A 14,280-nucleotide genomic window follows, 5' to 3' on the forward strand; every position below is an offset into this window, starting at 1 on the left:
CTAACCCCCCCATAATACCTTATTACAGGTGTGTTTCACCAATCATTTGAACCAGTAATGGATTTACCGATGGTTGAAAAAGAAGAGGCCCCAAACCAAATCTAAGCAAACAGTATGTCTTTACTAATTGCACAATTGGATGACTTAATGTCTGGATTATAGAAAGGAACTCACTCTTTTATCTAGGAATAAGTTCAAATATATTTTCATTTAGAAAACGAATGTTGCAATAATTAAATTGATAAGCGCCTGTACTGCAACTTGGTCCTGCCAACTCTGCTTCCGTTACTCTCTAGGTCAAGCCTGGACTGGACTGGCTCCCTGACTGATTCAGCTGGACGGTCCATGCTCTCTCTCTTAACCCAGTTTGTGAATTTCTGCTGCTATAACTCTGTGCATGTTGCAATTTTCACTTACTTTCTAGATCTCCAGATTCTAATCACCTTTTCTTAACATTTCAATTTCTAAGCTACCCCCTCATTGTCATGTTTATGCTCACATTGGTGTCCTCTGTCAGTTTTCGTCTTTACCACCCATTTGGCATATATTATTAATTAACTTGAATTTATTTATGAAATTTTTATTTGGAAATGATCTCAGATTTACAAAAGTGTTGTGAAGATAGTATAGAGAGTCTTTTGTTGTTTGTTGACCTTATATATAATCAATATATATTACCAAACTAAAAAATTAACATTAGTGCTATTAACTACACTACAGTTTACTTGGTTTTCTCCAGCATTTCAAATATGACCTTTTTCCTGCTCCAGGATCCAATCCAAGATACCATGTTGCATTTAGATATCAAGTCTCTTTGTCTTCATCTGTGATTATTTCTCAAGTCTTTTATTTTTTATTTTTTTGCCTGTCTGAACTTGGTCCTTTTGCTAGACTGTTCTTCAGTCTAAGTGTCTTTGTTTTCTCATCATGGAAAATATGGATTTTTTTTTTTTTTTTTTTGGATACAGGGATTCAAACAAGGGTGCTCAATCACTAAGCCACATCCAGCCCTTTTTATTTCTTATTTTGAGTCAGAGTCTCACTAAGTTGCCTAGGGCCTCGCTAAGTTGCTGAGACTGGTTTTGAACTTATAGACCCCTGAGCTGCTGGGATTACAGGTGTGTGCCACAGTGAAGTTATAGATTTTGAGGGAGAATACTAGAAGTATTCCTGCCAGAAGGGACATGTAATCATTGGGTTTACTCCTGGTGATACTGTTCTCAAAAACTTCAGTAAGCTCCTGTCTGCCAGGCGTGTCTATTATTAAGTTACATTTCTTTCATTTTTTTATTCTACTTATTACAAGTGAGTCCATAAGTCCAGCCCATATTTTAGGTGAGATAAATTAGAGTCCACTGCTTGCATAAAGGAATACTAAAGAATTTGTGGATGTGTATTAAAACCCACAGTGGCAATTAATACATATTATGGCAGAGATTAATTTGAATCTATTCAAACAACCTGCCTCTTCTTAATGTTTTGCCCATTAATTTTAGCATCTATCATGCAAGACAGCAGTTATTACCATGGTGATCTAAAGATGCTTTTTTTATTTCCCTCATTTCTTCTACATTTATTGAGAATGTTCTGTAACAAATATTTTTTCAATTCCCCATTTGTTTATTTACATGATGGGCTTTTATTATATTACTTGTGTTATGATCCAATACTTTATTTTGTTTCAGTGTTGGCTATTAGAGATCTTATGCCTTTTTGACATCCATATTTTAATTTCTGGCACCTCAAGATGCTCCAGGATCATCTTGTATTTTTTTGGATCCTGCCCAGATTCTACAAGGAGCCTTGGTTCCAGAATGACATTGAAAAATTCAAGGTCTACATGCTATTTGTGTTTGTTACTACTGGCTTGTCACTGCTTTTAGGCCCTCTCTGTGTACAGAACTAGGAAATATATGTGTATATCTAGCCCATGAATTAAAAAATCTACCTATCCACCTACGTATTACTTACTTACTGGCCCTTTCATCTGTGTATCTATCTAAATAAATAAGCATGAGTTCATACTACATCTACTGCTCTCATCCATCTTTCATTAGATTATTTGTAACTTCTTTGACCATAAGAAACTTGACTACCATTATTTCCAGTTATTTACTTATTTGTTAAGCTCTAATACATATGTAAAGTACAGCCATGCATTTCTTTATTTTAAAATTGTTTTTATTTGTCAATGGACCTTTATTTTATTTACATGTGGTGTTGAGATCAAACTCAGTGCCTTCTACATGCTAGGCAAGTGCTCTACCACTGGGCTACAACATTTCTTAATGAATGCCTATATCCTGAGACATATAGCAATTGTTAGGCAATTTTGTCATTGTGTGAACATCATAGACCGCACTTAGGCAAACTCAAATGTGTTACAGCATCCCCAAGCCATATAATCTTATGGGAGCATCTTCATATATGTTGTTCATCCTTGACCAAAATGTTATCATATGTTGTATTAAAATAGTTTCAGAATGCTAAAAAATATATATATATTAACCAGATTTACAGTGTTGACATACTGTTCTTTATTTTTGTCTTTAGTCTTACATTTTCTAGTCAAAATACAGTTTATCCAACTTAATTAGGTCAACTCATTTTTTTTTTGTCCCATTCCCATTAGTGAGGTTTTCTCATGTATTTACAATATAGTTAGATTCATGTGTCAGTCTGGTCTAATCTGGAATCTTCCAACATTTCATGTTTATTTGTTTTAATTTGCATGTAGTAAAATTTGTTCTTGTGGTGTGCAGTTCCCTAGGCATTGACAAATACATAGCAACATATATTACCATGTAGAATAGTTTTATCATCTTAAAAATTCCCCCATGTTTGTCTTTGTGGTCAACCCTTCTCCTTTTTCCCATTCTTCAAACAAATTTTATTTCCAACCTCACAGTTTTGTCTTTTCATGAATGTTACATAAGTGGACAATACAATAGATAGCATTTTGAACATTAAGTTTCAACAAAAGTTCATTCCTTTATACAGTTATATAATATTCCATTGTTTGGTTATACCACAGTTCACTTCTATATTCAACTGTTGAAGGACATCTTGGTTGTTTACAATTTGGTATAATTATGAATAAAGCTTCTATATACATTTGCATGCTGTTTTTGTTTCTCAATTCACTTGAGTAAAAGCCAGAAGCAGTATTGTTAGGTCCCCCGTAAATATCTAACTCCATAAAAAACTAGAAAACTGGTATTACATGTGGTTGTACCATTTAGCATTTCCACAAATAATAAATGATAGCTAATTTTCATTATGATTTCCATCTATATTTCCAGAATTTATAGCATAGTGTTTATGCAATATGTTTATTCATCATAATTACTTTTAGTGTCCCTCTATGTACCAAGCACTATTCTAGGTTTTTTTTTTTTTTTTTTTTAATTATAGGTTCCATCAGTTGGAAGGAAAAAACCCCCATGATTTGAAAAAGATGACTTTAGAGAGGGATGAGTATTACCAAGAATATTGTTCTGTGATAGAGGTGAAGTATTTTGAAGAATTATAGTTTGATAACCATTACCTTCAAATTTAATATGCCCCACTAAGAACTTAATAAAAATTCATGAGACCAATGAATGTGTCATGAGTCTTCAGAAATGATGCTTCGTAAATCTGTTGTTTAAAAAAAAATCAATAAATTGGACTCTTTCACTAGATTTCTGGTTTTCACATCTCTTGCCTTCACATCAAGTGAACATAGATTGCTTAGAGTGGACCCTGGTTTCATTTCTTTTAATCTAATGTGCTGAATGAAGAATAGGGAACAGAGGAGGAGAGAGGAAGAAAAACAGATAAGTAACAGGGAAATTCTCAGTGGTTATCTGAGATAGATTGAAGGGTGACTTTAAAAATGTCTGTACCACCAAGAAAGAATAAATCAATTGGGTCTTGAGTATTTGTTTACTTTAGAAATAAAATGGAAGATAAAACAATCTTTTTATTTTTTAAATTTGTTTCAGAAAATACCAACAAATTGTGCATTAGTTTAAAAGTCATTATTTGGAGCAACATAGAGTATCATGCACGGAAACAGCACTGAACTTAATGTGTAGCTGTAGGAGGTTTAGGAATTGATTTTCATAGTATTGGATTTATGGTTCAATAATTTTCCATCAGGATGGAGGCCATGAGTTCAGAGCCATTTCCCTGATACCATCGCATCTCCTTTATGTGGAAATACATTATTTACCTAACACAGGAAAAGGAGGACTTCCTGAAACTTGATATTTTAAAATGTTATTCATGGGTTTTGGTTAATGAAATACCTTAGCAATCCCAGGAACCTGTGATGGTGCCCCCTAAGATTGGAGATGTAACAGAGCACAGAGCTGAATGCGCTAACCCTGAGGAGATGGTCCCCTTAGAAAGACTGGGATTGCAACCCAAGTTGAAACCAAGGGAGTTCCGGTAGCTTTCATGTGCACTCTTCAATGTGGCTGTTGATATCTGCTCAGCACTCTGATTACCATTGCTCTCCCCAGTCCTCCCAAGCATGTGAAACTAACATTTTCCCATCTCCTTTAATCATGTAGGGAGGATATGGCTGGCTTCTGGAGATAGCTGTGTTTAACAGCCTCTTGGGGAAGGGGAATGATTTCCAGGAAAGTGATGTTCGTGTCATCGGAAACTGACATCTTCTTAGAATTATGAGCAAAAAATATTCAGGACCAATTTCGGAAGACTTTGAGTCATTCTATGAAGAAAATTCAGAGATGTTCTGTGAGACTGGAAGGTGGTACAAGCCCATATTACTTTCCCCATGGCATTGTAATTCCTGGAAACTGAGTTTCAGTAGCACTCACTGGGTGGTGATTCCGTAACTGTGGAGGAAAGATGATGACCCACAGAGGGAGTGGGATGGTAGGTTTTGTTTAGCATTCACTCCCTGGTTTTCTTTTTCTGATCCACGACTCACCTCAGATGGGCATGAGTGTGTTCTGATTTGTTGTTGTTTGCTTTAGCTTCACTTTACCTTTACCCACAGCAACTCAATAAAATGATTGCATCTCCCTTGTCAACATGTGGGCCGGAGCAGGGTGTAGTGGTGCATGCCTATAATCACAGCTACTCGGGGGACCAGGGCAGTAGGATTCCAAGCTCCTGGTCAGCCTGGGCAACTTAGTGAAACCCTGTCTCAAAATAAAACAAAAATGGCTGATAGAGTCTTTGCCTTCCACGCATGAGGCCCTTCCTTCAAATCTCAGCACCAAAAAAGAAAAAAAAAAAGCAAATAAAGAATAAATTTGGGTAAATAAAGGGAAGATAAATATATACATAAACACATATACGTGTTTCTCTCACTCTCTCTTTATATATATATAATACACACACACACACATACACACACACACACATATTCTTTTTTTTTCTTTCTACTGGATAGAACACAAAAGTCAAAGCATCTGTTCTTGCCTGTGGCCTATGGCATCATTAGATGATATTGTTCTCCCAGTCAAAAATAAAGCCAGGTAAGGGGAGGAAGAAGAGGAATAATGAAAAATGAAATACTGTTTCTCATATAATAAAACGGATGACAATGCTCTAACAATGGGATTTGCTGAGTGATTTGTAAAGTAATGAATATTTTAAAACACTTTAATGAGCTAAACTATAGCTAAGCTCATTTAAGAAAAGAATACACAAATGATTGAAGAAAAGCCTAGGTTTGTTTAAATGTAGGGGAAAGTTTGGGTCCTGTGCAAGGACTCCATTTTCACTGTGGTGGAATCACCTGCTTAGTGACTAGGTATCATTTGGGGTGATGGAAAGAAGGTGAGAGCTGCCAGAGAGTTCACCACAACTCAGCAGCCCCTTGCAGATTACAGTCTTTCCTGCAGGCGCTGTGTATTGATCTGCTTTGCTGCAGCTCCACCTATCGGTAATAAGCAGCAGGGGATTGAGCAATGCAAACTGCTTCCAGGCAGATTTCAGTAAATTTGGCTGTATTGTTCCTCACTGCTAAAAGGCAGTAGGACGGGGATTGTCATTTTGAACCTGACACTGCATGTTCCCCAAGCTGAGCTAAGGGAGAAGTTGTCATTGCATGTTAGTTTAGGGCTGGCTCTGGGAATTAACTCTTATACACAAAAGAATAAGTTAGAGGATTTGCAGACTAAATAAAGAGAAATGTTGCCTGAGGATTTCAAGCTTCATGTTACTAACAAATATTAACAAAGATTTCCATCCCTTGACACCCCTATCAGTAACCTTTTCCTTTTCCTATCTGTTAGGTGTTTGTGAGGAAGGACCTCCTTAAAAGTACTAAGTTTTGAATGTTCAATTAAGGAGTTCTTTATGCAGGCAAACTTTCTGGCTTAGGGACTTCAGAGGACTCAGTAAGCAGGTTGCCTATTGACATTTCAAAATATAAAACTGTCCACCCATGGGCAGTGTGAGGCCCATGGGTTAGATGGTTTCTTTAGTGGATGTTTGGCAAAGCATTGTGGCAGTGTTGATGTTGGAATGGAGCTGCTTCGCAGAAAATTCAGGAAAAAAATTGAATATCAATGTTTCCTTAATTTTTAATTTCAAATGTAATTGGAGTTACTTGCATTTTTTTTTTGTTTTTTTTTGTGGTGGGAGAGAAGAGACAAAAACTTAGGCACATTGGTGTTTTCATTTTCTTATGAATAGCTTTAATTCTATTCACCCTTACTCATTGGCCACTTTCTCCTTTTGTCCTTCAAATTCAAAATGAGTGGAAAGGAAGACTGATGGACTATTTTGGTGTTCCAAGTTGGAGTCAGTCAAGTTTGATGGTAAAGAGCAGAGAGATCATTTCTTCGTCTTTTATACATGCACTCTCACCCCAAGTGGGAAATGTTCACCATTGCCATAGAAACAAAATGTTCATGATCATTTGTTTATTTATAACTACCCTCAAATATCTTACAGCAGCCCTTAATTAACCATCAAGTCTTCCTCTTTGAAATCATACATGAGTCTAAGACAAGAAGATAGACATGAAGGAATCAAATTCCTTTCTTACAGCACATAGAATAAACAGCAAAGTGATAGCAAATTGCAGCAGGGTACAAAGAGTAAAAATTGTGAGGTAGACTTGCCTTCTAACTCTGAGACTGTTAATACAGGGGTAAATCCTCTCTTCTCCTGTTGGTTCTTAGAGCCAATTCTAGAACCACATATGCTTAATCATTTAAGTCCTGAGCAAAATAATAAAGATCACAAGATTGCCTTTAATAATGACCCACCAGATAATTCATGTTCAATCAGAATATATCAAGTGGGACTTGCTGGAGTCACATGCCTTGACCAACACACACAAAAAAATGACAAGTAGCAAAAACCAAACATGAAATAGAGTTAACTAAACTAAAGAAAGAACTGACACTGTCCCCAAATGAAACACATCAAACATGAATATTTCACTGTAGTTCTAAAACTTAAAGCAAAAGTATTTAAATTATTATTTGAATTACATATGGAGAAGACTGCTAAATTCTGAGGGAGAATTTATGCTTTGAGTTCAAAATGCATATTGAAAATAAATACCAGAATAAACAAAAGTAATGCACATAGAACATTAAATAAAGAAATGATTAATTAGCAAATGAGTGTTACATCATGTACTATATACATAGTATATAAGAAGTTTACAAGAAGGAGAAAACAATGATGGTCTGGCAAAGCAAAGAAAGATTCTTTTGGCTTTGAAAGATAGATGCAATTGAAATGATTATATGGTAATGTTACTATCCTTTCTTTATTCTTAAGTGTACTCTCCAGAGATATGTTTCTTTGATCTCTTATGCATTTTTGAAGGTAAGTGGTTTTATGCATCTTAATTCAAGAAAAGCTTAAAATATGCCTTAAAATATGAAAAAGTAAAAAGGCAGCTTTGAACTCCAACCTCTTCAAAGAGTTGAGATAAATGAACAACTGTAAAAAAACAAAAACAAATCTTTGATGAGTTGGAATACACACAGAGCAACCATTAGACTTTGTTTTGAAAGTGGAGACAATACCTTGAGCCATTTTTATAAATACCAGTGCCTAGCAACATGTTTCACAAGTAAAATAGATTTGACACTGCATTTGTACATTCTTTCATTTCCTCAACCATTTGCCAAGAGTTTATTGGGTGCTTCAGTTAGGTACAAACTTTGATCTAGAGAAGTAGGAAATAAATACTGGAAAAAGACTTTGATACCTGGCTTCAAAAATTCTCAAGACGATACCAAGACAAGCACATTCAGAGTTAAGGTTGACAATGTGACAGAATAGTCACACATGCAATGGGTATAGGAGCCAATTCTGGTCTTATAAAGGATATATGATGAATTTGAACCTTAAGGAATAAGAATTTTGATAGCAAAGAAAAATCATAATCATGTGCTCATAAATAGAATAAATAAAGTGGTGGAAGAAGAAAAGCAAATAGCTTTGAGTAAAATGGTAAATATTTTGGAGCAGCAAAAATAAAAAAAAACTAATTATCAAAAAACTCTTGAATACTAAAGAATTTGGACTTTACCCTTACAGCAATGATACAAGGCATTGAGATGATTTAAAGCATATATATTAGGTGTGGACTTGTGTTTAGGAAGTAAGATGGTAGAGGAAAGAGTTAAATTGGACAAGATATTTGAAATAGAACATTTGAAAATAAACTGCAGTAGTCTAGCAAAAGATGTGAAAATACAAGACTGAAATGCAAACAAATAGTCTGGAAAAACAGTGGCAAAAATGGCGAGCTTTGAAAAACAATGAGGCAGAGGGAGAACCATTGGGAAGTTTGAATGATTGTGTAAAAATAAATAGGATACAGGTCAATAACAATGAAAGTCACTTGGCTAGGTGATCCAGAGGGTAAGCTAATTTCTGTAATGATTAACCCGGAGAAATTCAGTGACTAAACACAACAAGAGTTTCTTTTTCACTCCATCACCATCTAAAAAGGGTTGACAGAAGGGTGACCAGCTTTGTTCTGTAGGGTCTTTAAGGGGTTTGTTCCCTTCCACTGTGTTTCATCCACAGCCTTGTAAGATCTCGAACTTCTGTACTGGAATAGCTGTGTCTGGCCAACAAGTGAGATAAGAGAAATACAGACTAATATATTCCACAAGGCATTACATTCAGTCCCAGAGGAGAGTGTGCATCACTGCTCCACGTTTTGCATTGAACAGATGTGAGTCAGATGATTCTTTTAACCTCAAGGGAGTTAGAAAATGTAGTTGAGCAGTGTGATAGTAAGGAGGAGAAAAAAGATATTGTAAACAATTAGTCAATTTCTGCTACAGACAGGGCAATCCAAGATGGCGGACTAGAGGGTGACTGCACCCCCAGTCGCTCCAGAACCCAGGAGTTAAGAAGGGGAGGCATTGAGAGACTTGGACTGAAATAGAGTCACGGGTGAGTCCACCCACTGGGTAAAGCTTGGCCCGGGTGGCAGGCCCAGATAGAGGTGGCTTATCGGAGCAGGGCAGGGCAGCTAGAGTCTTCCACAGGCAGCCCTGCGCACTCCGGTGGTGGGCCCCGCCCACACAGCCAGCTTCTCCAGGTTCTCAGAGCAGGCCCCCTAGTGAGAGCCTTTCTGACCAGAACAAGCTCCAAGTCCCGGAGCCAGCGCAGCATACTCCTGCACGCAAGCAGCTTCAGGGACCAGGATAGGGCAGCCAGAGACTTCCCCAAGCAGCCTGGACCCCTGCGGTGGGAGGTGCCTTTCAAGGCTAGCTTCTCGGAGCAGACCACCCAGTGAGAGCCTTTCTACATAGAGCCAGCCACAAGTCCCCGAGCCAACTGAGAGCTTCGATCCACAAGCAGCCTCTGGGATCAGGGCAGGGCAGCCAGAGACTTCTCCAGGTGGCTCTGCCCACTCCAGCCGCAGGCTCTTTCCACGGGGTGATCCAAGATGGCGGCCTAGAGGGTGACTGCATCTCCAGTCGCTCCAGAACCCAGGACTCAAGAAGGGGAGGCTTTGAGAGACTTGGACAAAAATAGAGTCACGGGGTGAGTCTCCCCCACTGGGCGAAACTTGGCCTGGTCAGGAGGCACAGATAGGGGTGGCTTATCAGAGCAGGACAGGGCAGCTAAAGTCTTCCCCAGGTAGCCTTCCACACTCCAGCGGTGGGCTCCTCCCACAAGGCCAGCTGCACGGTGCAGGCCCCCAGTGAGAGCCTTTCTGCACAGAGCCAGCTCCAAACCCTGGAGCCAGTAGGGGCTAGGGGCAACTTTCTTCGGATGCACTGCATTATCAAATTCCTCCAAGACATCAGGCTACTGAAGGCTGGGAGGTGATACACTAGAAATCTACAGGGACACTATAAGCCAATAGAGGAAATCTGCAATATCTCAGGGCCCCACTGACAGCTGACCAATATGAGAAAACAAGGGAAGAAAATGTCCCAAACAAACCTAGATACTACATCAATAAAACCCAATGACAGCACAGCAGAAGAAATGTCAGAAAGGGAGTTCAGAATGTACGTAATTAAAACGATCAGGGAAGCAAATGAGGAGATGAAAGAGCAAATGCAGGCATTAAATGATCGCACCAATCAACAGTTAAAAGACCAAATACGGGAAGCAAGAGACCATTGCAATAAAGAGTTAGAGATACTGAAAAAAAAAAACAAACTGAAATACTTGAAATGAAGGAAACAATAAACCAAGTTAAAAACTCCATAGAAAGCATAACCAATAGGATAGAACACCTGGAAGACAGAACCTCAGACATTGAAGACAAATTATTTAATCTTGAAAACAAAGATGGCCAAACAGAGAAGATGGTAAGAAATCATGAACAGAATCTACAAGAATTATGGGATAGCATGAAAAGGCCAAATTTAACACTTATTGGGATTGAGGAAGGCTTAGAGAAACAAACCAAAGGAATGAACAATCTATTCAATGAAATAATATCAGAAAATTTCCCAAATCTGAAGAATGAAATGGAAAACCAAGTACAAGAGGCTTATAGAACTCCAAACATACAAAATTATAACAGACCCACACCAAGGCACATTATTATGAAAATACCTAACATACAAAATAAAGGCAGAATTTTAAAGGCCGCAAGAGAAAAGAATCAAATTACATTCAGAGGGAAACCAATAAGAATATCAGCAGATTTTTCAATCCAGACCCTAAAAGCTATAAGGGCCTGGAACAACATATACCAAGCCCTGAAAGAAAATGGATGCCAACCAAGAATCTTATACCCAGCAAAACTTACCTTCAAATTTGACGATGAAATAAGATCCTTCCATGATAAACAAAAGCTAAAGGAATTTACAAAAAGAAATCCAGCATTACAGAACATTCTCAGCAAAATATTCCATGAGGAAGAGATGAAAAACAATGATGCAAATCAGCAACAGGAGGCGCTAGCCTAAAGGAATAGCCAAATAAAGGAGAAACCAAATCATGTCAAAAACAAATATGAGTCAAATGACTGGGAATACAAATCATATCACAATAATAACCCTGAATGTTAATGGCCTGAACTCATCAATCAAAAGACATAGACTGGCAGATTGGATTAAAAAGAAAAATCCAACAATATGCTGCCTGCAAGAGACTCATCTCATAGAAAGAGATAACCATAGACTAAAGGTGAAAGGATGGGGAAAAACATACCATGCACACGGACACAGAAAAAAGCTGGAGTATCCATCCCCATTTCAGATAATATGGACTTCAAACCAAAACTAGTCAGAAGGGATAAAGAAGGACATTACATGCTGCTTTAGGGAAGCATAAATCAGCAAGACATAACAATCATAAATATCTATGCCCCGAACATTGGCTCATCCACGTACGTCAAACAAATCCTTCTCAATTTCAGAAATCAAATAGACCACAACACAATAATACTAGGCAATTTTAACACACCTCTCTCACCACTGGATAGATCGTCCAAACAAAAATTGAATAAAGAAACCATAGATCTCAATAACACAATCCAACAATTTAGACTTAACGGACATATATAGAATATACCATCCAACAAAGAACGAATACACTTTCTTCTCAGCAGCACATGGATCCTTCCCTAAAATAGACCATATTTTATGCCACAAAGCTACTGTTAGCAAATACAACAAGATAGAGATACTACCTTGTACTCTATCAGATCATAATGGATTGAAATTAGAAATAAATGACAGAATAAAAAACAGAAACTTCTCCAATACCTGGAGATTAAATAATACACTATTATATGATGAATGGATAACAGAAGACATCAGGAGGGAAATAAAAAAATTCTTAGAAGTAAACGAGAACAAAGACACATCACATCAAAATCTCTGGGACACTATGAAAGCAGTACTTAGAGGAAGATTTATTTCATGGGGCGCATTCAAAAAAAGAAGTAGATATCAACAAATAAACGACTTAACACTACAGCTCAAAGCGCTAGAAAAAGAAGAGCAGACCAATACCAAAATAGTAGAAGACAGGAAATAGGTAAAATCAGAGCCGAAATCAACGAAATTGAAACAAAAGAAACAATTGGAAAAATTAACAAAATAAATAGTTGGTTCTTTGAAAAAATAAATGAAATTGATAAACCCTTAGCTACACTAACAAAGAGAAAGAGGGAGAAAACTCAAATTACTAAAATTCGGAATGAACAAGGAAACATCACAACAGACACGAGTAAAATACAAAACATAATTAGAAGCTATTTTGAAAATCTATACTCCAACAAAACAGAAAACCTCGAAGACATCAACAAATTTCTAGAGACATATGAATTACCTAAACTGAACGAGGAGGACATACACAACTTAAATAAACCAATTTCAAGCAATGAAATAGAAGAGGTCATCAAAAGCCTACCAACAAAGAAAAGTCCGGGACCAGATGGGTTCTCCGCCGAGTTCTACAAAACCTTTAAAGAAGAGCTCATTCCAATACTCCTCAAAGTATTTCATGAAATAGAAGAGGAGGGAACCCTCCCAAACTCGTTCTATGAAGCCAATATCACCCTGATATCTAAACCAGACAGAGACACATCGAGGAAAGAAAATTTCAGACCAATATCCTTAATGAACATTGACGCAAAAATTCTCAACAAAATTTTAGCAAATAGCATACAAATATATATTAAAAAGATAGTGCACCACGATCAAGTGGGTTTTATCCCAGGGATGCAAGGTTGGTTCAACATTCGGAAATCAATAAATATCATTCACCATATCAACAGACTTAAAGTTAAGAATCACATGATTATTTCAATAGATGCAGAAAAAGCATTCGATAAAATACAGCATCCCTTCATGCTCAAAACACTAGAAAAAATTGGGGTAGTGGGAACATTTCTTAACACTATAAAGGCCATCTACGCTAAGCCCATGGCCAATATCATTCTAAATGGTGAAAAACTGAAAGCATTCCCCCTAAAAACTGGAACAAGGCAGGGATGCCCTCTTTCACCGCTTCTATTCAACATCGTCCTTGAGACTCTAGCCAGAGCAATCAGACAAACCAAAGAAATTAAAGGAATACGAATAGGAAAAGAAGAACTCAAACTATCCCTGTTCACTGATGACATGATTATATATTTAGAGGAACCTGGAAATTCCACCAGAAAACTTTTAGAACTCATAAGTGAATTCAGTAAAGTAGCAGGTTACAAGATCAATGCTCATAAATCCAATGCATTTTTGTACATAAGTGATGAATCTTCAGAAAGAGAAATTAGGAAAACTACCCCATTCACAATAGCATCAAAAAAAATAAAATACTTGGGAATCAATCTCACAAAAGAGGTGAAAGACCTCTACAATGAGAACTACAGAACACTAAAGAAAGAAATTAAAGAAAACCTTAGAAGATGGAAAGATCTCCCATGTTCCTGGATAGGCAGAATTAATATTGTCAAAATGGCTATACTACCTAAAGTGCTATACAGATTCAATGCAATTCCAATTAAAATCCCAATGATGTACCTTACAGAAATAGAGCAAGCAATTATGAAATTCATCTGGAAGAATAAAAAACTAGAATAGCTAAAGCAATCCTCAGTAGCAAGAGCGAAGCATGGGGTATTGGAATACCAGATCTTCAACTCTACTACAAAGCAATAGTAACAAAAACGACATGGTGTTGGTACCAAAGTAGACAGGTAGATCAATGGTACAGAATAGAGGACATGGACACAAACCCAAAGAAATACAATTTTCTCATACTAGACAAAGGTTCCAAAAATATGCAATGGAGAAAAGATAGCCTCTTCAACAAATGGTGCTGGGAAAACTGGAAAACCATATGCAATAGAATGAAATT

The sequence above is a fragment of the Sciurus carolinensis genome, chromosome 4 (genome assembly GCF_902686445.1).
Source record: "Sciurus carolinensis chromosome 4, mSciCar1.2, whole genome shotgun sequence".
In the NCBI taxonomy this organism is placed as follows: Eukaryota; Metazoa; Chordata; class Mammalia; order Rodentia; family Sciuridae; genus Sciurus; species Sciurus carolinensis.